Here is a 23,296-nt window from a genome sequence, read left to right as displayed (position 1 = left end):
CCTGAATCATCCTGGGTGTTTGCCTGCTGGGAGTGAGTGTCAAGGCTGTAACCTAGGCAACCTTTTTATAAATGATGACTAGTGGGATGCTGTTACAGGGGGCTCCCAAGAATATCACTTACATGGACTTAGACTTACACACATACATACAGACACAGGCATACAGTATATCCATGCCTGCGGTAGTATTGCTCCTGGTCTCATGAGCCCCACAATGGATATCGGTTGGTTGAATTATTGTATCTTGGGTCATTAGCTTTGCATTATTTTTTTTAATGTTGGGACTTGAACAAGAACACAGTACAACATTAAAGATGTTAAAATGGTAAATTCTGCAGCACTGTAGTACATAAGAGTGGGATCTTTTGGTGAATTAGGGCTGTATATAAATAAACTTGACTTGACATTTACTGTATTTTGTGGACTATAAGGCACATTTAAAATCCTTTAGTTTTCCCAAGAATTGACAGTGACCCCTGTAATCCAGTGGGCGTTATGTATGTATTCTGGTAATGCTTAACGACTTAACTGTTTTATTCTGCGCCAGTAAAGTCCTCAAGACACACTTTCATCATTCACTAACCCATAAATATCACATCCAATAGATATATTAATAAAGAAAATAATAATTACAATTTTAAAAGGTATAAAATAAATGACAAATGCAGTACATTAATGCTGTAATGCGCCTTATAGTAAATTGAGGTGCGCTATAAATTTGAAAATAAACCCGTTCATTGATGGCGTGCCTTATAATCCACTGCGCATTATAGTTTGAAAAATATGGTGAATTGTTGTTTATAGAAAGGTTATATGCATTAATTAGTTACTGAGGTTCTGTAAAATCTAACCGCTGTCTCTTGGTGTTTTGGGTAAAATGCAGTCTAATTTAACTGTAAAGTAAATGTTCCTGTTTTTACTTTTATTTTTCTGCTGTGCATTTGCCCTAATGGTAAAGTTGTGGGACTGCAATACAAATACTGTACAGTATATTGTGGTGAATGGGGATAAGATAGAAACTTTGTGGATAACCATCTGAGAGAAATGTCCCTTGTTAAATTACTTAATTGTGGAGTTGTCCGATAACGACTTTTTAACCGACAACCGATAACCCGAAAATGTCTAACTCCAAAAATCTGATACCGATAGTCGTGGATTTAACATATTATGGCTAATTGTATTGTGATACCCAACTGAATGGTTGGATAATGATAATGATAATGATAATGCTCATATAACAAACCCCAAGTACCTTAGTTTTCGTGACATCTAATGGTCAATAAGCATAACTGCTGTGCTAAGCTGTGACCAGCCCTTGTACAAAGACAGAAGGCTTCTACATTCCTTTTGAAGGCAACATGCGTATTGGCCCAAAACCGATAATGAAAAACGGATGTCGATATTATCCGATATCATTTTGAAATGCTTTTATTGGCCGATATTATCAGACAACTCTACTTAATTGTACTTTTATAGGATTTACTAGGGGTGTGCACTTAGGCACCCCATGATTCAATTCAATTTTGATTCAGGGTGCTACGATTCGATTATTGAACAATGATCACGGTATTGATGATGATCACGGTTATCACGATTATCGATTCATCGTACATTACTAATTAATAAAGTAGCCAAACAAAGTACCGTATTGGCCCTAGTATAAGACGGTGTTTTTTGAATTGAAGTAAGACTGAAAAAGTGGGAGTCGTCTTGTATTCGGGGTCTAGACATTATACCCATTCACAACGCTAGATGGCGCCAGATATCATTGAACCGAATGCTGAATTTGAGGAGTAATGTTCTGTCATGACAGATCTTAGCTACTCTCAAGTTTAACGAGTTTGCATCATTTTAATGCAATGTTTGTCCTTATTCAGATTTGTTTCAAGACTACAGTTACAGTTAGACCTCACTTTGATGGTTGATGCAGTTATTGCAAGTTTGTTGTTTTATCACAATTGGTTTATTTACATTTCAAAAACCAGAAGCCATTCATTTACGGATGTGATTGCACTTTAGTTTACATATTTAAATGTTCAGATATGAAGATACGAATGAGGCAAAATAATATGCTTTTTCTCTCAAATATATTGTTATAATCATTTGTTTCAGATGTACTGTAATTATTTTCTGTATAAAAATTAATTTGGTGTTCAAAAAGTCTTTTTTCAAACTTGAGTCTTGAAAAGAGGGGGTCATATTATAATCAGGGCCGTCTTATATTCGGGCCAATAAGGTATGTCCATAATTTATTTAAAATATCCTAATCATTCAACAGGAACGATGGAAACATGCTCATACAACAAAAAAACTGCCCTTACACGTTTTTTTTTTTTTTTTACAAGAATGTGCAAAAACATTAACCATTTTAAAGGCTGCACTTATTTCTCTCCAGAATGCAATAAAATTTACACGGGTGGAAAGAATTCCACATTTTCTGGAAACAAAGTGTCTTTGAGAATAAGACTTCTTTTAACCAATATACTTTGTTTTCACAGATTTCTCTACTATTTCGCATGTTTGTTGTGTTACCGCTGTACTTAATCGTGGTTTTACTCGTTCTGCATATGAAATACACGTTAACGAATTAGCTAATTAGCTTAGCACTTGGCGCTAACTTTTAACATCTCAAAACAACAATAATAAAGGCTAAACAGTACAAGAGGGTTCATGTACTCACCTCTTATAGTTGCACACGGGTCTTAGCAACACACTCAGGACATTTTTCAATTGGCATGACTTGAAACTACTGCTGGACAACTGAAAGACAAGAGCAACGAACGCTCTTCCCCTCTTGCTCTAAAAAATAAGTTGCGCACAGAAGCGCGACCGCCTGTCTCATACCTGCCTGTCTCATACACAAATTCATTTTCCAGTCTTATGAAAAGGAGTAAATTTCTCGCTCAGTAACCGGCAGTAGCCATCATAACGTTGTGCGTGCGTCCGGCAGACGTGTCTTGAATTTCGTTCAGCTACGAGCGGCTGTCATAAAGTTATTAGGGAAAATCATCGTTTTTGAGCCTTTATGAATCATAATTGAATCGTCATGTGTCGAATCGCGACGCATCTAATAATCGATCTTTTGGAACTCACTCAGGATATACAGTAGGATATTTGTACTAAAAGTTGCAGATATTGCTTCTAATGATTTGTGTTTATTTTCAGTATTTTGTGAACTACTTAAATTATGTCAATGTTCCCCCCCCCCCCCTTTCATGGGTCGTGACTTTCCTGTAGATCTTATTAGTGACTGTTGAATGAGCTTAATTCAAGCCTTCTGTCCATGCTGCGTGTTCGTATGAACACTGCACAGTGTGTGTGCGCACGCACGCGTATGTCCATTTTATAGTTTCTCCGGTTCCCTTGGCAATTTGGAGCAACGACCTGTGGTGCACCCTCTGCTTCCATCACATTCATGCAAACAAACACGTCGGTACTTTCTTCTAATGACCTCCACCATGAGTGGAGCAAAGTGTAAGACATGCTGTGAGCGTGCGCATTTGTTCGTGCAGGTATCCTTCTGTCAGTTATATTAGGAACACTTCCTGCTGTCATCAAACAGCATGCAACGGATCCAATGTCATCTGTGTGTGCATGTGCGTGCACGTTCTGAATGCATGTGGACATACTGTCATGGGTATCTATAAAAGTGATTTCATTGATGATTCAGCAGAAAATATCAAGTTTTAATATTTTTTTCAGCAAATTAGTTGTTTGTTACATACAGTAGATACACCAACCAGTCACAGTATTGTGAGCTATTATTTCCTTGTATAATACAAAAGCTATCAGCAATATTCACATAGGTGCCTCTAAGGGAAATATGTTTTCAGAGAGGTTTTAATTTAGCTATAGTACAATACATCACCAACACTTGCTCGTATGGGTAATAGGAATCAAGCCCTGCAAAATTGTCAAAATGAAACTGTTCAACTACTTCCAAGCAGTTTCTGAACCCCAAGATGCCCAAAGTTTTAAAGTGTAATGGAGAGTGTATCAGTTAGTTTGAATACAAATGGAATCATATTGTGAACAGCCCCCACACAAAATTTGTACCACTACTTAACTTTTCAACATGCTGTTGTACAACCCAGGTTTAAAAAGCCCATCTTGGACCTTTCCAGAACTCAGAAACTTACTGCCTTTTTAGGCCTAATTGTTGGAAAATGTAGCTAAGCAACCAACATATTTACTTGAAATGCACAGCATGTATGACATTTTTCAGTCAAGGTTTTGGAAACACCACTTTACTGAAACAGCCCTGCTGAAAGTGTATCGCGCAGCTTGATGTCTTAGTATTCTGGACGATGTACAGTGATACGGTTGACCACAGCATCATGATAAACTGGCTCTAGGGTCTGATGGGATTGACAGAGCCTGTACTGGAGTGGTTCGTACTCTGCTGGAAGGACATTTAGTGTGTCAGTCAACTACAGTATGTCTTAGCCGGCCAATTTGCAGAATAGTGGGCCCACTCCTGTTTCTCCTCTATGTTCTTCTTGGCCAGATTATCCAGCGGTGTAGCCTATCATCTATTTGTTGATGGTATACAACTGCACTGTTATGTTACTGCCTCCCCTTCGTCATCCAGCGGCTACTTCACTTCTACTGCCTCCTGTTCAGCACCTCCCAGTGGCTCCCCCACCTTGGCTGCCTCCTGCCCTGCACCAACAAGCAGCAACTCAACCTCGGATGCTGCCTTATTCTCGGCACCTCTTAGTGGCTACTCCAGCTCTGCTTCTGCTTACTGCTTTGGACCACCCAGCAGTCAGTCCTGCTCTGTTACTGCCTACTGCTCTGCACCACCCAACTGCTACTCCTTCTCTGTTGATGCTTACTGCTATGCATTACCCTGAAGCTACTTCACTTGTAATCTAATGCCTCATGTTCTCGGTGCTTCCTCCACCTTAGTTGCTTCCTACATTGAACCACCTTGTGGCCTTATCAACTATGCTTCCTTCTGCCTGCACTCTCTCAGCAGCTTCTCCACCTCAGCTGCCTCATGCTCTGGACCATCCTGCAGCTTTTCCATCTGATTGTCCTACCTGCTCTTCTCGAGCTAGTGCTCCACCTCTGCTGCTTCACCCTGTTATCATTACTTCACAGAGGACAACATGCGGGGTGAGCTATGGAGGGTTTGCATTGAAAGGTCAGCTAGGGCACTAAGCTTGCACAGGTTCTGAAGCAATCTTCAACTGCGGTTTTCAAGCTGGTAATTTCCCTGCCCAGTACTATACGCATTGAATGAGTGCCTAAGGTAGCAAGGCCAGCAGGGATGAAAGACTACAGACCTTTGGCCCTGACATCTGTAATAATGAAGATTGTAGAGAGGGTTCTGCTTCAACAGCTAAGACCTCACGTCATGCAGGCTTTGGATCAGTTGCCATTTACAGTGCCTTGCAAAAGTATTCGGCCCTCTTGAACCTTGCAACCTTTCGCCACATTTCAGGCTTCAAACATAAAGATATAAAATTTTAATTTTTTGTCAAGAATCAACAACAAGTGGGACACAATTGTGAAGTGGAACAAAATTTATTGGATAATTTAACCTTTTTTAACAAATAAAAAACTGAAAAGTGGGGCGTGCAATATTATTCGGCCCCCTTGCGTTAATACTTTGTAGCGCCACCTTTTGCTCCAATTACAGTTGCAAGTCGCTTGGGGTATGTTTCTATCAGTTTTGCACATCGAGAGACTGACATTCTTGCCCATTCTTCCTTGCAAAACAGCTCGAGCTCAGTGAGGTTGGATGGAGAGTGTTTGTGAACAGCAGTCTTCAGCTCTTTCCACAGATTCTCGATTGGATTCAGGTCTGGACTTTGACTTGGCCATTCTAACACCTGGATACGTTTATTTTTTAACCATTCCATTGTAGATTTGGCTTTATGTTTTGGATCATTGTCCTGTTGGAAAATAAATCTCCGTCCCAGTCTGAGGTCTTGTGCAGATACCAACAGGTTTTCTTCCAGAATGTTCCTGTATTTGGCTGCATCCATCTTCCCCTCAATTTTAACCATCTTCCCTGTCCCTGCTAAAGAAAAGCAGGCCCAAACCATGATGCTGCCACCACCATGTTTGACGGGATGGTGTGTTCAGGGTGATGAGCTGTGTTGCTTTTACGCCAAACATATCGTTTTGCATTGTGGCCAAAAAGTTCCATTTTGGTTTCATCTGACCAGAGCACCTTCTTCCACATGTTTGGTGTGTCTCCCAGGTGGCTTGTGGCAAACTTTAAACGAGACTTTTTATGGATATCTTTGAGAAATGGCTTTCTTCTTGCCACTCTTCCATAAAGGCCAGATTTGTGCAGTGTACGACTGATTGTTGTACTATGGACAGACTCTCCCACCTCAGCTGTAGATCTCTGCAGTTCATCCAGAGTGATCATGGGCCTCTTGACTGCATCTCTGATCAGTTTTCTCCTTGTTTGAGAAGAAAGTTTGGAAGGACGGCCGGGTCTTGGTAGATTTGCAGTGGTCTGATGCTCCTTCCATTTCAATATGATGGCTTGCACAGTGCTCCTTGAGATGTTTAAAGCTTGGGAAATCTTTTTGTATCCAAATCCGGCTTTAAACTTCTCCACAACAGTATCTCGGACCTGCCTGGTGTGTTCCTTGGTTTTCATAATGCTCTCTGCACTTTAAACAGTACCCTGACACTATCACAGAGCAGGTGCATTTATACGGAGACTTGATTACACACAGGTGGATTCTATTTATCATCATCGGTCATTTAGGACAACATTGGATCATTCAGAGATCCTCACTGAACTTCTGGAGTGAGTTTGCTGCACTGAAAGTAAAGGGGCCGAATAATATTGCACGCCCCACTTTTCAGTTTTTTATTTGTTAAAAAAGTTTAAATTATCCAATAAATGTTGTTCCACTTCACGATTGTGTCCCACTTGTTGTTGATTCTTGACAAAAAAATTAAATTTCATATCTTTATGTTTGAAGCCTGAAATGTGGCGAAAGGTTGCAAGATTCAAGGGGGCCGAATACTTTTGCAAGGCACTGTACATACCAGAAGCACACGGGGGTGGATGATATGGCCCTCTATTTGCTTCTAAGGTGTCTGTCCATTTTACATGGGTCTGGAAGCTATGTGAGGCTGATATTTTCCGATTTTACAAGTGCTTTCAACATGATTCACCCTCAGAGGTGAATAGGGAAAATGTGAACAATGGGAGTAGATCCTACTTTTGCAAATGGATCCTATACTATTTGAGTGACAGACTGCACTATGTTAGGCTCGGGACTAGTGTCTCACAAAACCTGGTGAGCAACTCTGGAGACTCGCATTTTGTCTTCACACTGTAAATATCCCAAAATACTTCGATTACACGGCTGTAATGGCTTGTGTGCAGGGAGGGGGACCAAAAAGAGTACTGCAGTGTCATTCCCCGCTTTATTTATTGGAGCAGGAACAATAGTCTAATCTTAACACCTCAAAGATCAAGGAGATGATCATTGACCGATCATCTTTGGAGCCATAATCAAGGTGATTGAAACACATATACTGTATACCTTGGGGACCATCTCGACAACATGCTGAACTGGTGTGTTCAGGATACAGCCATACATAAGAAAGGTCAGAGTGTTTGTGATTGTTTTTGGGATGCAGTATGACCCACGGAGACACAAACTTGCTGGACCGGCTGATTATGGATGTAAAAGACCTTTGAATCATGACTTTAGCCTTTGCCTCATTATCCTGCGAAGAACAGTGCAACATATTTTTTATTTTTAAAGCGGAAATGTGAACTAAGGTTGGCCAACCATGTTTTTGAATAATATCAGTGGCTAAACAATTATAAGCATATTTTCGTTATTTTTTTTACCGCAACCCTTCCAGATCCTTTATTTAACCTATAGCAACGCCCTTGACAACGAAAATGCTTTTCTTCGGCACTCTTCGGAAATGACGTCACACCTAGAAGTGCGTGGGAAGTCCTCCATAGAACAGTATTGTTTGTTGCATTGTTTCTCGGTAAGATGCCACGGCGGTGTGTGGTGATGTTTTGTTCTCACTCTAACGAAAAGTTGTTTGAGTGGCTAAAGGATAGCAGGGAACGTAAATGGACATCTTTCGTTGTCACGAAGCGACTTAATTTCACGCCATCATCGAGTAGTGTTTTCTGCTAGAAACACTTTGAAGATGCCTGCTTCCTTAACCGGTCTGCTTATGATCAAGGATGCCAAAAAGTAAGTGTGATTTTTGGATAGATGACTGATGACTTTGTCAAAGCAGAGCTGCCAACTGTTGTGGAATGTACAGTAGAAGCTAACGACGTTAGCCGAAAGCCAACTCGTGGCAATCCCCGATCATAGTTGTTGTTGCGTTCGCTAGGTTAAGCGTGTTTAAATTGTGCTTCATCTACGATCTTGTCCGAAAGGGTTAATCCACTGTCAATCGGGAAAGGGGTGTAGATATGCATATAAGCGGGTCGGCGTCGCGGTAATTCACGGTCACGTTGCCGTAAGAGACACACACCGCCGGTGAGTTTGTGCACATTTATTTGTATTTATATAATGTATTTCCACCTTCATGCTTCAAGCATTGCATTGCATTTGTACGGTTCGGCATTTCTTTCACGGTGATCGCTTGATAGCCTTCTAGTTTGTGTTTTACGAGAGCCGCTGACAGGTGACAACTAGCGTGTTGGCATTGAGTCAATCTCGCAGCGAATCAGCAAGCGGCTCAAGTCACGCAGTAAATCATGGGAAATGTAGTCTCGGGACAACACTGAAGTGGTGGTTTGTAATCTGTTCGCTTGTGTGAGAAAACTACATTTCCTCACGCCATTAGATGCCACTTCCTGCCGAGAGCCCCAAGCTGTGTTTGTACTGTTAGCTCCATGTGTTAACAAAGAAACAAAGTTGTCAGCACGTCGTGTGTTCGATACCTTTGCCAACAAAAAGCTCAGAACAGGACACTATGCACCATCCGTTTAAGAGACGCTGGGACTGGTAGTAGTAGTAGCTGGTAGTACGAGGCGAGGCGGAGATGAGCGAGAAGCAAAACATTGCGGTCGAATGTGAAGGCAGTCCGCTCTTATTTTGTTTTCTTATTGTTGCCACAATAAAGTGGAGAAAGCCATCAACGACTCATCTCCTTCTTTCCCCTCAACGTTTTTATATTATTATTTTATATGCACGAGAGCTGCCAGATCTGCCAAAATGAACATGAAGCCTGATTTTTTTTTTTTTAAACAATGTCATCAGATAGACAAAAACATAAGATTATGTGCAAATGCCTGCATCTTCAAACCATGAAAATAATAACAGCCTATATTTTACCAATCTTGTAATCTCGATGGGTCTTGTCTCCATTCCATGCCAGGTAGTCTAGGCACATTGTTTGCATCCTGATTAGCGTCTGGCTAATACATGTTAGGTCCAACATAAAATTCCAACCTCCTCTTCTTCCTCCAACTCTTCAAAAACTTGTATCTCCTCCCTTGCGCTCGATCTATCGCTTATATCGCTTATATCGCCGTATGTATGGAGCACTGCCATCGCTGTTCTCGGTGTGACGTATCACTTCCGGGTTCGTCCCCTTTCAGGCTGGAACTTCGGAAACGTGATTATTTTGTCAAATATACAACATAAATTATTTTTTCATGCTTTATTTGTTGGACAATGTTTAATTACTTTAATTGTGACCCTGTTTGGCATGTGATGAAATTACTTCACATTTCTGCTTTAAGGACAACCTGATATTTTACTCTGTAGCTGCATAGAACTTCTGATGTGCTGCGCTGCACTGAATTAATGCATTTTTGCTGTGTCGTCCATCAAAAAAACCCAAAAAAATGATACATACTCATTGCAAAGGCTGCAGGCGTTCCACAACTGAGATGCACGGCGAATGCATTCTATGTAACCATGCACATTGATTATAACCGTTGCATAATTGATACGTCTCGCGTTTTTAAAAAAAAAATTTTTTATGCACAATCAGTGGAGTAGCTGAGAGTTTGAGGGTTAGGGCAACCATAGACTTCTGGGCAACTTCAACTGTCACTATATAACTATTGGCCAGGGGTGGGAAACCATTCCACAAAGCGCCGCAGTCGTCCCATAGTCTTTTCACCAGTCTGGTGTTTCACAAGTGCAATCAGTTGAATGCTGTCAGGTTTCTTGTTTCCGCTGAAACCTCATAGGTTAAACTTTCTGTGCTGGATCGGTTGGAACAAAAACCTTACCTTTGCACTCATGCCCCAAAATGTCATCACTCTTACTTCTCATTATACAGCAAATTAAATTATCATGAAACTAATTTTCTGACCCCTGTTACCTTTGACATCTGTTTCATATTACAAACAGAGGTGGGTAGTAATGCATTATATGTACTCCATTACATTTACTTGAGTAACTTTTTGAGGAAAATGTACTTCTAAGAGTAGTTTTACTAAGCCGTGCTTTTTACTTGAGTAAATTTGTGAAGAAAAATGCTTCTCTTTCTCTGCTACTTTGGGCTACACAAGAGTCATTACATTTTTCCTCTTTACGTATTATATTCATTTTTTTGCCAGCGATGCCAAGAGTAGCTTTACCAAATTTACCAATGAGACATCTCAACAATAATCACATGACTCCATTACACCAATCGGACGCGAGCTTGCCATTCTATGATTACGCCAGCCTGTTTAATCACGTGGCGTCTTTAAAGCACCGTAAAAAATGAAGTACAGTGGTACCTCGACATACGATCGCTATGACACGCAATCTTTTCGACATCTGACGTAAAATTTGACTCGCCATTTGTTTCTACATCCGACTACATGCTCTAAATACGACAATCTATGACAGCACCGCAGTTTCTTTGTTTTCCCGCAAGACAGACGCATAGCAGATTTTCTTGTGAGAGAAATCAACATGCGTTCTAACAATGTTAGTGCAGTTTGTGGGAAAAAAAAGAAAAAAGGTGATGCTTACCGTTACCGTTGACATGAAGATAGATTTGACAGAAAAATATGAGTGTGGGGTGCACATCCGTGATATGGCTCGCGCTACAATACAGACGTAGACGGTCTATGACGGTCCTTCTCCGTTCGCCAGTCTTTTTAAATTAAGGTGGCAATTATTATTGTGGTAACATAGCCAAAGAAATCGCCAGCTTCGTCAGGTTTCTAATCATTTATTCCATCAACTTGTGCCTAGCGTCCTCCGCAGCAAGTAAACAAAGTAAAAGTGAAACTAAAAAGGTTCACTCTAGTCCAGTGGTCCTCAAATACACATTTTTAAAGTCCACAATTATTTTTCTCATACAAGCATGGGTCAATTTGTTAATGTTGGTCAAGTACAACACAGGTTGAAGGTGGTAAAGGTGGTTTTCTTTGGACCAAACAAGAATACAATATACATTCTGATTAAATAGAAATAAATTAACAAAACATTTTTTTTTACTGAAAATAAAAATACAAAAAAAACATGCAAGAACAATGTTTAAACATGTACACTAAATAATTGACTAGATCTGTCATTAAGGTGCAAACAAAAGCTATTGACTGCACATCTTGTAACTGTAAAACACTGCTGGACAAAAAAGAAACCGTGCAAGTACCGTTAGTACAGTGCATATTCACTTTTTCGAATATAAATGACAAGCTATGTCATTAAGGTGCAAACATAACAATTATTGACAGTAACTTTAACTGTGAAACACTGCTTAATGAGAGAAATGGTATTTGGGGGGTCACAAAGCTGTTTACTCACATTGTCAGCCAGTACTTCAGTGCGTCGTTTGCTTGATAAATTTGAAGTGAGATTTTAGTTTTGTTGTCATTACCTCCTTTTCTTTCCCTTTGAACATTGCTGTCATCAATTCAGTCATACACCTTTATTATTTCTCCATCAGAGAACGGCTTCTAATGTTTGTCATTCCATTCCTCATTGAAACGGCAATTTTCGTTGTCCACTTTTCTTCTCTTAGTCAACTTTGAGCATGCCATTTTTTTAGATTCGGTCTTCTACTGGTGGCACATGTGGTGTTAGTGAACGTTGCTTCACGTTGTGATCTTCTACTGGTGGCATGTGTGGTGTTAGTGAACGTTGCTTAACGTTGTGATCTTGAACGTTTCCCGCATGCAGTGAGAGTACCGGGGTAACATGGGGAAATAAATAAATAAATCACGTCTGCTCACAGCATGACTCATGTTCTTGAATGAAAAATAAAGTACACGACAGCATGAACAAATTGCCAAGTGCCGGGTGCGACTCGTGTTTGAGGTTGCTGAAACTGCTGCAGTCCGTCCACGCTAGCTAGTAGCATGCAGGCTCAATCAGCGCATCAATGTACGCTCTCTCAGCCAATCAGAGCATCGTTGTCTTGTCATAGCGATGACAACAGAAGTGAAAACATGTAAGATATTTGACTAAAAATCAAACAGAATTTAGCAATAGAATAGTAGCGCATAGCGATAGATCGGCGATTCATTCAAATTATGTATGTTGAAAAAAAGTTTTTTTTTTCTTTCGTTTTTTTCTTACGTCCATGGGTCCGCAAAGACGTGTGCCGTGGTCCGGTCGTGGAACGCATTCCGCTAATTGAAGACCACAGTGCTAGTCTATCAAGTCAGCCACGCGATGCGTTCAGGTACATCAGGCAAACACATTCGCCAACTTTTTTTTTTTTTTTTTTTTACATTTTTACAGGTATTATTATTATTATTGCTATGATTGTATTATTTTTTCCAATTTTTGTTTATAATGTATTTTTGTTCTTTGTAAGTGATATTTGCAATAGTAACATCAATATTTATTGAGAATTTAGTGTAGGTTTTTGGGCTGTGGAATAAATTAATGGAATTATAATGTATTCTTATGGGAAAATCCTGCTGGACATACGACCATTTCAACTTACAAACAAGGTCCTGGAACGAGTTAACTTCGTATGTAGAGGTACAACTGCATTTCACATAAAGCGCTGTCCTCAAAAGGAATCGAAAGCGTGAATTTAAACCTTTCTCCCATTTTTTATTTGGAACCCATATACCACGGAAAACCTGAGATATGATCCTTTTAATTTCATAATGGTAACTGTGAAGGCAGTATTCACTATTCAAACTAGGAACTATTTTCTCCACTAGAGGGCACTCATGCTCATGGACAAATAATGCTTAATTTCTGGCTTTTTTTTTTTTTTTCTCTCGCCGGACTTCAATGATTTTGTTTTTTTTTTTTTTTTTGGTATTTTTTTCTCTCAGCACATAGTTTAAAAAATAATAATAAAAAGTTATTAACAATGTTACTCTTTACTTGAGTTTTCTTTTCACAGGATACTTTTTTCCTTGTACATGAGTACATTTTTTGGATGACTACTTTTACTTGAGTAATATTATTTTTTAAGTAATGCTACTCTTACTTGTGTAAAAATTTTTACTACTAAACCCACCTCTGATTACAAACATATGCTGCAAGCTTAATAATAACAGTAATAATAATAATCGCGCCGTTCATTCTTGAGTTACCTTGAACACAAACATTCGGAAAAAAACACGTACGGAACCAAATACAGTACATCGCTCCTCTGTAGGTTTCACCTACTGGTGGAGGTAATAAATTATCACATAATTTTGTATTTACTGGTGAACAACAAAATTAACTCAGCAACTAAAAGCAATGAAAACATCCTTACATCGAACTGATCTAACTGTACTGACCTATTGTCATTACTGCTGCATCTTGCTGCCATACAGACTGGACTTAAACAGTAATGACTGCATGCCATGAATTTTTAATAGTAAGAGTGAGATGGGCTGTATTGATCAGCCTTTTTTAAGGTCTGTGTAGCATTCCTGTCACTGTAGTTTATTCCAGAACATTTTCAAATATATTACATTTGAATGACTTTTTTGATCATTTGTGCATATCACTTTATTTTTTAAGAGGATGATTTAGAAACTTCAAAGTGAAGAGTATTGACCTTTAAATGTAATCCCCCTCCTGTGTGATTTCCTGGTGTGGGACTAGTGTAGGACAGTAATACCTTCTATTTGACTTTAGTGTTAGTCACTGGGATTACACACAACTGTCAATGTCATGCAGTGTACACACACTTCCGCATGACACACACACACACACACACACACACACACACACACACACACACACACACACACACACACACACACACACACACACACACACACACACACACAGACTTCATGTCTGTCAGCAGCAACGCTGAGGTGATGCACAGTGGATTATCTCCACTTCTGTTTGTCTGCTTAATACAGTGGGCATGACTGTATGAATCTTTACGTGTGTGTTGCAGGACACGTGTGCATGATGTGTAGCAGTTTTTTAAGTGGATGATTAACTGCAGCGCCCAGCTCAGCTTTCACTCACAAACTTGTGGAAAAAAAGTATCTGCCAATTTCATATAATGGGGGGTGGGGGCTTCTTTTTTAGATCAGTTGCATGCTGTAGATTAACATTTTAATGTTTACTATTTGTCAACGTCCTTGGTAAATTTTCTTCATCTTCCCTCATAAAAAAATAAATATGTATATTTTTTTGATAAAGGGACAGTACAAATAGAGCCCTTTGCACCAACACCATCCTTGTGGAGAACAAGTATCCATAGATCGAGAAAGGAATTGCAGGACTGGTGCAATGCAAAAATAGCTGTAGCTCGGACAATTAATCTATATCATGCAAAAAGTGATGGGGCAAAGGAGGGAGCTTTGCTCTTCCAAGGTGTATGAGAAGGATCGGAGGACCAACAATCTTAGAGGAGACAGAAGGAGAAAAGTATTATGAAACTCGAGGCCATTAGTCTTTGTCATCACCCTTCCCCCATTGTTTCATGTGTCCTTCTCTGATTTAGCGGACTGTCTATCTGTGCCTTTTGCCCTCCTTCTTTCTTTTTTTAATGACTTTGTAATTTTGAGAGCTGATGCTTGTAGGTCTGTCATGATAACCTATGTTTTTTAGGACAATATAATGTATTTCTAAGAAACCATTGTGAAAAACAATTGTATTGTTGATTTTTTTTTTCCTGTTAGCATAATATTACAATATTGGATATAAATTAATCATCACAGAATTGCTTGAAAGGCCAGGAGAAATGACATTTAGCAATTCCATGAGCCATCTATCTATAGCACTCAAAAAAAGGGGTGTTGAACTGACATTAAAAAAATATGGAAAGAATTTGCACCTGATAATATTGCTTTCCTTCAGCATTTAGCAATTGTGTCCTTTTAACATAAAGCACACGTCTAGCCAATATTAGGCACTCATGTTGCCCGAACATAAAGCACTCTTGTTGAGCCAACATAAGGCACTCATGTTCACACCAAAATACATGTTGAACCGACATTAAAGAAATACATAATTTGCACCTGATTAAATTGCTTTCCTTCAGTATTTAGCAATTGTATTCTTTAAACATAAAGCACACATGTTGAGCCAACATAAGGCACAACTAGGGCTGTCAAACTTACCGCATTGAAGGGCGGTAATTAATTTTTTTAATTAATCACGTTAAAATATTTAACGGATGCACGGAACGACCCACTCACACATTGCCGCAAGAACTGCAATGGCGACGTTCTACGTACATACAGCGCTAAGAGGCAGTGACATGTAAGTGGAGTGGATAAAGGCATTCATTTGGACCGTGCTTTTAATTGCGTAAAGCTTTGACATCACTTCCACAACCATTATATCTATTGAGATGAGCAACGTGGGAAAGAATGACAGACATTGAGCTTTTTCTTAACACCCTGTATTGTACACAACAGTACACACAGTCATGGTTACCCACTTCCCATCATGCATTTGGGCAGAACAGTTTTGTCACTACATTATCATTTACTGAAAGCTCAACACATACACTAGATGGCAATATTTAGTCACAATATACAAACTCACTTTTTTAAGAATCCATCCATGGATCCCTTTCACAGAAAGAATGTTAATAATGTTAATGCAATCTTGTGGATTTATTGTTATAATAAACAAATACAGTACCTATGTACAGTATGTTGAATGTATATATCAGTCTTGTCTTTCCATTCCAACAATAATTTACAGAAAAATCTGGCATATTTTAGAGATGGTTTGAATTGCGATTAATTACGATGAATTAATTTCTACGCTGCGATTAACTCGATTAAAAATTGTAAGCATTTGACACCCCTAATTTTAACGTAAATGGCCGTCAATGGCATCAATTTATATATGCCTCAATGGAATCCAGTACATTGGCATCAATAGTAGCGACATTCATGATAGTCAATGGCATTGACGTACATAGCTGTCAGTGGTATTGACTTACTTAGGCGCCACTTCAATGTCAATGGGCTGTAATGGTTAGTGGTCAAAAATCACAACCACCCATGTTTTCCTGTCATTGAAAATGAAGGGAAAATGTTTGCCATTAAAAATGAATGGAATTCCGGTCATTTTGATATGTAAACGGTGCCGGTCTGTCAAACGGTTTGGAGTCTCCACTGCGCCAAAAAAATGTGGATACTAAGATTATGAAAAAAAGAAATAAAAATAAAGTTGAAGAATTTTGCTAGCTGGGCCTTTGCCTTTCAAAGTCCCATCTAAAAAAAAAACGTCTTTTCACATCCAAAATAATAATTCAATGGTGACGGTACCAATGAGGTGTCCCTTACTTTTTCAGGGAGTTGTCAATCCTACTTTTAAATCTCGCGAGAAATCACGAGACTATTGCAATTAGTTGGAAAGACACATTAACATTATGTTGCATCAACAATATCTAATCAAGCTCCTCATTCACTGTTCATGTTTATGTATGGACTGCATGATTGAATCATGCTCACCTTGGAAACATGATGTGTTCTTGCTGAAAATGCACACTGTCTTATAGTTAACTTTACAACCTGCCTGATTCATGTTTTTTGAGTGTACCTTAAATATTAAGGAGTATCTATTTTGTATCTGTATCGTCAATGCAGCTCCAGCAGTCACTTGGACAATATCAATGCCAAAATATGCATGTTGCACACTATTACACACTGCGTGTATAAGTGCAAGAGACCCACCTTCCACAGAGAGCTAGTTGACTTACGGAGGCAGAGAGAACAAGATGTTGCATTACAATTTTTCTCAATTGATTTTGTGCGTTTCTCAGATCAGAATTGAAATTCTCATAACTAATTGTTCAATCCTCACAACATGTTGCACAAGTAGAAAAATAACATGGATTACCTGCAAAAGCAAGTCTGTGCAAAATACTTTGTCTATCGCTCAAAATTAAATTTCTGTGTCAATGAACATGTCGGTGCTGTCAGAATGATAAGTCCTTGTTTCATTGTGAACAGAAAAGACAGTCAAATTGCTTAGTCATGCTCTCAATTGAACGGTTACTCAGGTGGAAGGCTCTGATGCTGAAGATGGTGTACGAAAGTTTTGATGAAAATTGCATATTACACCCTTGTATGTGGGAGAGTGATTGCAAGAGACTGGACAAGATTCAGTTTACACTATTACTGTTTTTACAACCTTTAAAGACCATGCCCTTACAATATTGAAAGCAAAAGACAGCACTGAGTATCACAAAGAAATATAACATAAAAGCAACATTAGAAATGTGAACATAAGACAATCAGCACAGCTCCAAATGCTGTCAGGATCATTCACCCATTCTTTCTACACATCTTGACGCTCCACTCTGACCACAAATTTTCATCCATGTCACAGCGGATGTCCTCTCTTGCTACGCAGTGTGGAGAGAATCTTCTTGAATGCCTTACCTTGCCTCGGCATCTGCTGTGATGTCACTGCATGCTGCATTCATAGCATCCAGGAGAGTCATCTGATTGTTAGCCTGGCGATCATACACTTGCTCTCTCCATGTGGAGAACATTTCTTCTATGGGATTAAGGAATGGGGAATATAGTGTTAGAAACTTCATTACTTTTCTATTGTAGATTACAATCCATTCCCTGATTATGTTGGCGTGGTGGAAACTCACATCGTCCCAAACTATTGCAATTTTTATCTGGTTAAAGTAAGTTACGTGAAATAAGTAATGAAAATGCTTAGAAATAAGCACACACATGTTGACATATTCTGACAACATGTTCATCCATTTTGCATGTAAAGCCTTATGCAATGAATTAATGATTAGATAATGTAGGTGGTGAGACTATTCAATAGAGACCCGTAATCATCCATTTTGACCATCATGGCAGATGCAACTGATAATGTAGGAAACAGTAGAGAATTGTACAAAATGGATGCACAAAAACATTTACAACTTGCTCAAAGGAATGAGACTGCTTTTTTGATGTGCACTCGTGATGCAATGTTGTATGGATTGAACAAGTAGTTTTGAGAATTGCAAGTTTGATCTGAGAAACATACCAAAGCAATTGAGAAAAACTGTAATTAGGGGTGTGCCAGTGCTATTTTTTTTTTTTTAACTTCTGATCCGAGCCAATGCCGTTCCAACACCTTTATTTTTAGACCAGTAAAAATAATGCAAAACAAAAATGTAACCCGTAAATGACAAATGATATTTTGGTATTAAAGTGAGCCCTCCTCAAGAAATGCTCTGTTTACTAATATTGCACGATTGCCTATTTACTACAGCTGAAAAGCACGAGGGTACTGAAAACACACAAGACCACTGGATCGGATCCGATCTTGTGACTAAATGTAATACTTTCAAGGTACATATGTAATGGCTGCATCGGGCTTTGATACCGACATAGATTATCAGATCAGGACATCACTAATAGTAATTATCGTGAAAGGCTCAGATGCTGTTTGTCTGTAACATTAGTAAGTACTCAAATTAAACTTTCTGGTTTGGGAAAGATTGCTCTGAAAACACTGTGTGTGATGTAATTATGGCCAACCTGAAGTTTTTTTCATAAAACAATTAACTCATTGCCTGCAATTGACCAGGGGCATCACTAGATCTAATTCAATACTGGAGGCACAGTGGGGAATTGACAAGCGGGCAAATTTTTTTTTAGCACAATAAGTCAGAAATATTGGTTTAAACTATATATAATTTAATTTAATTTATTCTCACCCTTCCTTTTGACCAAAGTCACTTGACCAAAATACAAGTTTGTTTTTTTTTTTGTTTGTTTGTTTGTTTTTTATTTTTTATTTTATTATTTTTTTTCAGCCATCAGAGTTCAAAATCAAAATTGGGGCATCCCTTGATGATAGTAAATTCACCCCTGCTCATGCTTATCAACTTCAGTCTTTCCTTCACCTCGTCCTGCACTCTGCTGTTCTACTTTGTCCAGACAGAATTGGGGACATATCACTGTAACTGTTATGCAATAAATTGGTGTTTCAAAACTGGTAGGTTGTGACCTAAAAATGGTTTGTTACCTAGGTAGGTTACCTAGCTTACCTCTCCTCCTTGCTGAGTTACCCATGCTGCGAGGAAATAACTTTCTAATGTCCATTTGCAAGAGTAATGGTGTTTGAGTCAAATAGAAATAAAAAATAATGCATCTTGTTATGCAGGGACTGCAGTAATAAATAAATTGCTTGTAAACCGCTGGAAATTATGATGAGCACACATACAAAATTGTTCGAGGTTACATCCCAAAGATAGGCAATTATTTCATACAAATTGATTCTATTCATTATGGTCATATGAACAAATAGCAATAAATAGCATCAGTATTGATAAAGTTGAAATGCCACATATATTTTAACACAATATTAGACAAAGCTCTTGAGAGTCTCTCACTCAAATCACAAATAATTGTCATTGTATTCATAGCCAATAAGCTAAAAGACAAGAGCTAATCTGCTACTTTAATTTGCGAACAGAGTAGTTTGCCGCAGTTAACTGCCTGATAGGTAAAGAGTAAAGTTGAACCATTTAAATTGACAGTTCATGGAAATTGGCGACCAAACAAACATCAACACAGAGGTAAAAACGAACAACAAGGATCGGCAGTTTATCCGGCACCAACCTGTAAAGCAGGTGGGAAGATGTAATTTGCAACGTCGACTCTATAATTAGCTCACGCAACATAATATTGATGCTACATTCACGTGTTGTTGGAGAAATCGAAAAAATGATTCTCTATTACATTGAGTCTATTAAAAGCACCAAACAGTCACTCATCTTATGATGTATCATTGGAGCATTGAAATAGGCTCCTGTTCTTTGTAGCAGCAATGGTTTTATCCTCCATTACGACTTTACAACACATCAGAACGATTTTTCAACTTGGCAACAGACTTGGATCTCCTGACATACTGTACATGAACGCAGCATATCGCCCGAAGGTGCTTCGCAAAAGTTTCAACTCATATGCCTTTCACAGCCAAAGTTACGTGCATAAATAACCATATAAAGGACCCATGTGCAGATTGTGTTTATGGGGTGAATAGAGTAAAATGACCTTATTAACTCATTCACTCCCAGCCATTTTCACCGGAGCAAGGCCCTTCGTTCCCGTCCGTTTTACTGGATTTTGACTGATTTTGCAAGGCCCACAGAAAATTCTGTTCTATTGCTATATAAACATGAAACCCACCAAAAGAAAGATTAGACTCTTCTTTCAGCAGAAAAAAAGTTAGTTCATATCCTTTTCCATTCTTTAGAAATCAGCATTAGAAAATAGCTTAGTTTGAGCAATTTTCCAATTTCTGATGAAAAAACGGAGAAATTTACGGTAGTTTTTTGTGAAAGCATACATTTCAAACGTAACTTTGACTTTAACACAGCTATTTTTTGCTTTAGTTACATCCCAAACATCTGCATAATGTTTTCCTTTTACAAAATAAGTTAAACAACAAGACAAAGAGAGCTTTTGATAGCAAAGTAACAATTAATTTACACATAACTAACTGAAAGATGACGCTGTTGTGGCTGCGACACCCGGTTAAAGACCAAATGGTTAAGGTTGGCCAACCGTGTTTTTGAATATCAATGGCTAAACAATTATAAGCATTTTTTTTTTTTTTTTTTAACGCAACCCTTCCAGATTCTTTGTTTAACCCATAGCAACGCCCTTGTCAACAAAAATGTTTTTCTTCGACAATCTTCGGAAATTACGTCACACAGAGAACTGCTAGGGAAGTCCGCCATAGAACAGTATTGTTGCATTGCTTCTCGGTAAGATGCCACGGCGGTGTGTGGCGATGTATTGTTCTCAATCTAAAGAAAACTTGTATGAGTCGCCAAAGGATAGCAGGGCACGTAAATTGACGTCTTTCGTTCGCACGAAGCGAATAAATTTCATGCCATCATCGAGTAGTGTTCTCTGCTGCAAACACTTCGAAGATGCCTGCTTCCTTAACCGGTCTGCTTATGATCAAGGATTTGCCAAAAAGTAAGTGTGATTTTTGGATAGATGACTGATGACTTTGTCAAAGCAGAGCTGCCAACTGTTGTGGAATGAACAGTAGAAGGTAGCGACGTTAGCCGAAAAGTAACTCGAGGCAAAACCCCGATCGTGTTGGGGAATGAACAGTAGAAGCTAGCGACGTTAGCCAAAAGCTAACGCATGGCAATCCCCGATCATAGTTGTATTGAGTTCATTTTGCCTACACCTATAAGTTGGTCAAAACTTTTCTTTTATCCCAGGCAATAGTAGGTGGTTTATTTACCTGACATGTTTTGGCGAACACTTCCGCATTCGTCAGAGGGTCCGAAGGCGGAAGTGTTCGCCGAAATATGTCAGGTAAATAAAAGCTAACGTCGCTAGCTTCTACTGTTCATTCCACAACATGATCAGGGATTCGTCAAAACTTTTCTTTTATCCCAGGCAATAGTAGGTGGTTTATTTACCTGACATTTTTCGGCAAACACTTCCACGTTCGTCTGAGGGTCCGAAGGCGGAAGTGTTCTCAAGTACCGAGTAGGCTAACTGCTTGAACATGAAGTCTGATTTTTTTTTTTTAAACAATGTAATCAGACAAAAAAAATTTATTATGTGCAAATGCCTGCATCTTCAAATCATGAAAATAATAACAGCCTATATCATACCAATAATCTCGATGGGTCTTGTCCCATGTCAGGTCGTGTGGGCACATTGTTTGCATCCTGATTAGCGTCTGGCTAATACATGTAAGGTCCAACATAAAAATCCAACCTCCTCCTCTTCCTCCAACTCTTCAAAAACTTGGATCTCCTCACTTGCGCTCGATCTATCCCTTATATCGCTGTTTGAATCATTGTTTGAAGGGCTTTGTATGGCGGCCGTATGGAGCACTGCCATCGCTGTTCTCGGTGTGACGTATCACTTCCGGGTTTGTCCCCTTTCAGGCTCAAACTTCGGAAACGAGATTATTTTGTCAAATATACAACATACTGTATAAATTTTTTTTTCATGCTTTATTTGTTGAACAATGTTTACTTTAATTGTAAACCTGTTAGGCATTTTAAGAAATTACTTCACATTTGGTCTTTAAACTTTTCCCTCATCGCCGCCTGTCTCATAAAGATGAATTATTTTGAGTCTCTGTGGGCTCTGCTCATGAGCAGCACGGACTCAAAGGCATCGTCCACTGCACTAGTGGTCCCGGTTGATCTGTTTGGTCGTCCAGCGCCTGGCATCCCGGGCGTCCTACCGGTTGTTCTGCTCGGTTGTCTGCCGCCTGGCATCCATTCGGTCGTCTGCCGTTCGTTGCCATTGAATCGGGTTGCGGGTCTTACCAAATGCACTACTGCCGCCCTCCAATGGTCAGTTTTATTGCTTTAAAATGGATTTTCAGCTTTGTGCTTAGGAGCTAAATTGAATCAGAAATGTGTCTTTAAAAAAAATAATAATAAAACACAAATAAATACGTCTTTGGGACACTGAAACAATTACAAATAAAACTTATTTATACCTTTTTCGCAGCAAATGAGTTAAATAGGCAGATTCTGTTGATTATGCTATGTAGATTTGAACTCCAAAGTATATATTATATTTTTAACCAGTGAAATTTATACTGGGGCACTACAGATCAATACTGGGACCCGTGCCCCAGTGAAATATGTCTGGTGACACCCATGCCGTTGACATCGATATATGACCATGTAATTTAAACTGGGAGGCTGTAAATGCTCCTCTTTCACTGGCGTTGATGGTGCTAGACGGCCAATCCATTTTGACTGCGAGGGCTGGCAACCATTATTCGCTGCCAGCTTCCCCCAGATGAAACAATTTTTCACATGTTATCCCTCATTGATCATCTATAATCAAACTAATACTGTTATGCTTTAGAAAATGATCCTTAGATTAACAAAATGTTTTAAAATGCTTGGTCAAGCTAAATGTGAATGTGTGATGGTTGTGACCGATTCCCTTGGCCAAAGTAGGGCAGGAGAGCCTGGCATCACC

General features: G+C 39.0%; 1 protein-coding gene across 11 annotated transcripts in view; it reads left to right on the top strand.

The window, feature by feature from the left end:
- LOC130919428 (discs large homolog 1-like protein) overlaps window positions 1-23,296 on the top strand; it is a 249,323-nt gene that overhangs the window by 162,847 nt on the left and 63,180 nt on the right. The window lies entirely within an intron of this gene.

The sequence above is a fragment of the Corythoichthys intestinalis genome, chromosome 7 (genome assembly GCF_030265065.1).
Source record: "Corythoichthys intestinalis isolate RoL2023-P3 chromosome 7, ASM3026506v1, whole genome shotgun sequence".
Lineage (NCBI taxonomy): Eukaryota > Metazoa > Chordata > Actinopteri > Syngnathiformes > Syngnathidae > Corythoichthys > Corythoichthys intestinalis.
This window is presented reverse-complemented; position numbering and strand designations above follow the sequence as displayed.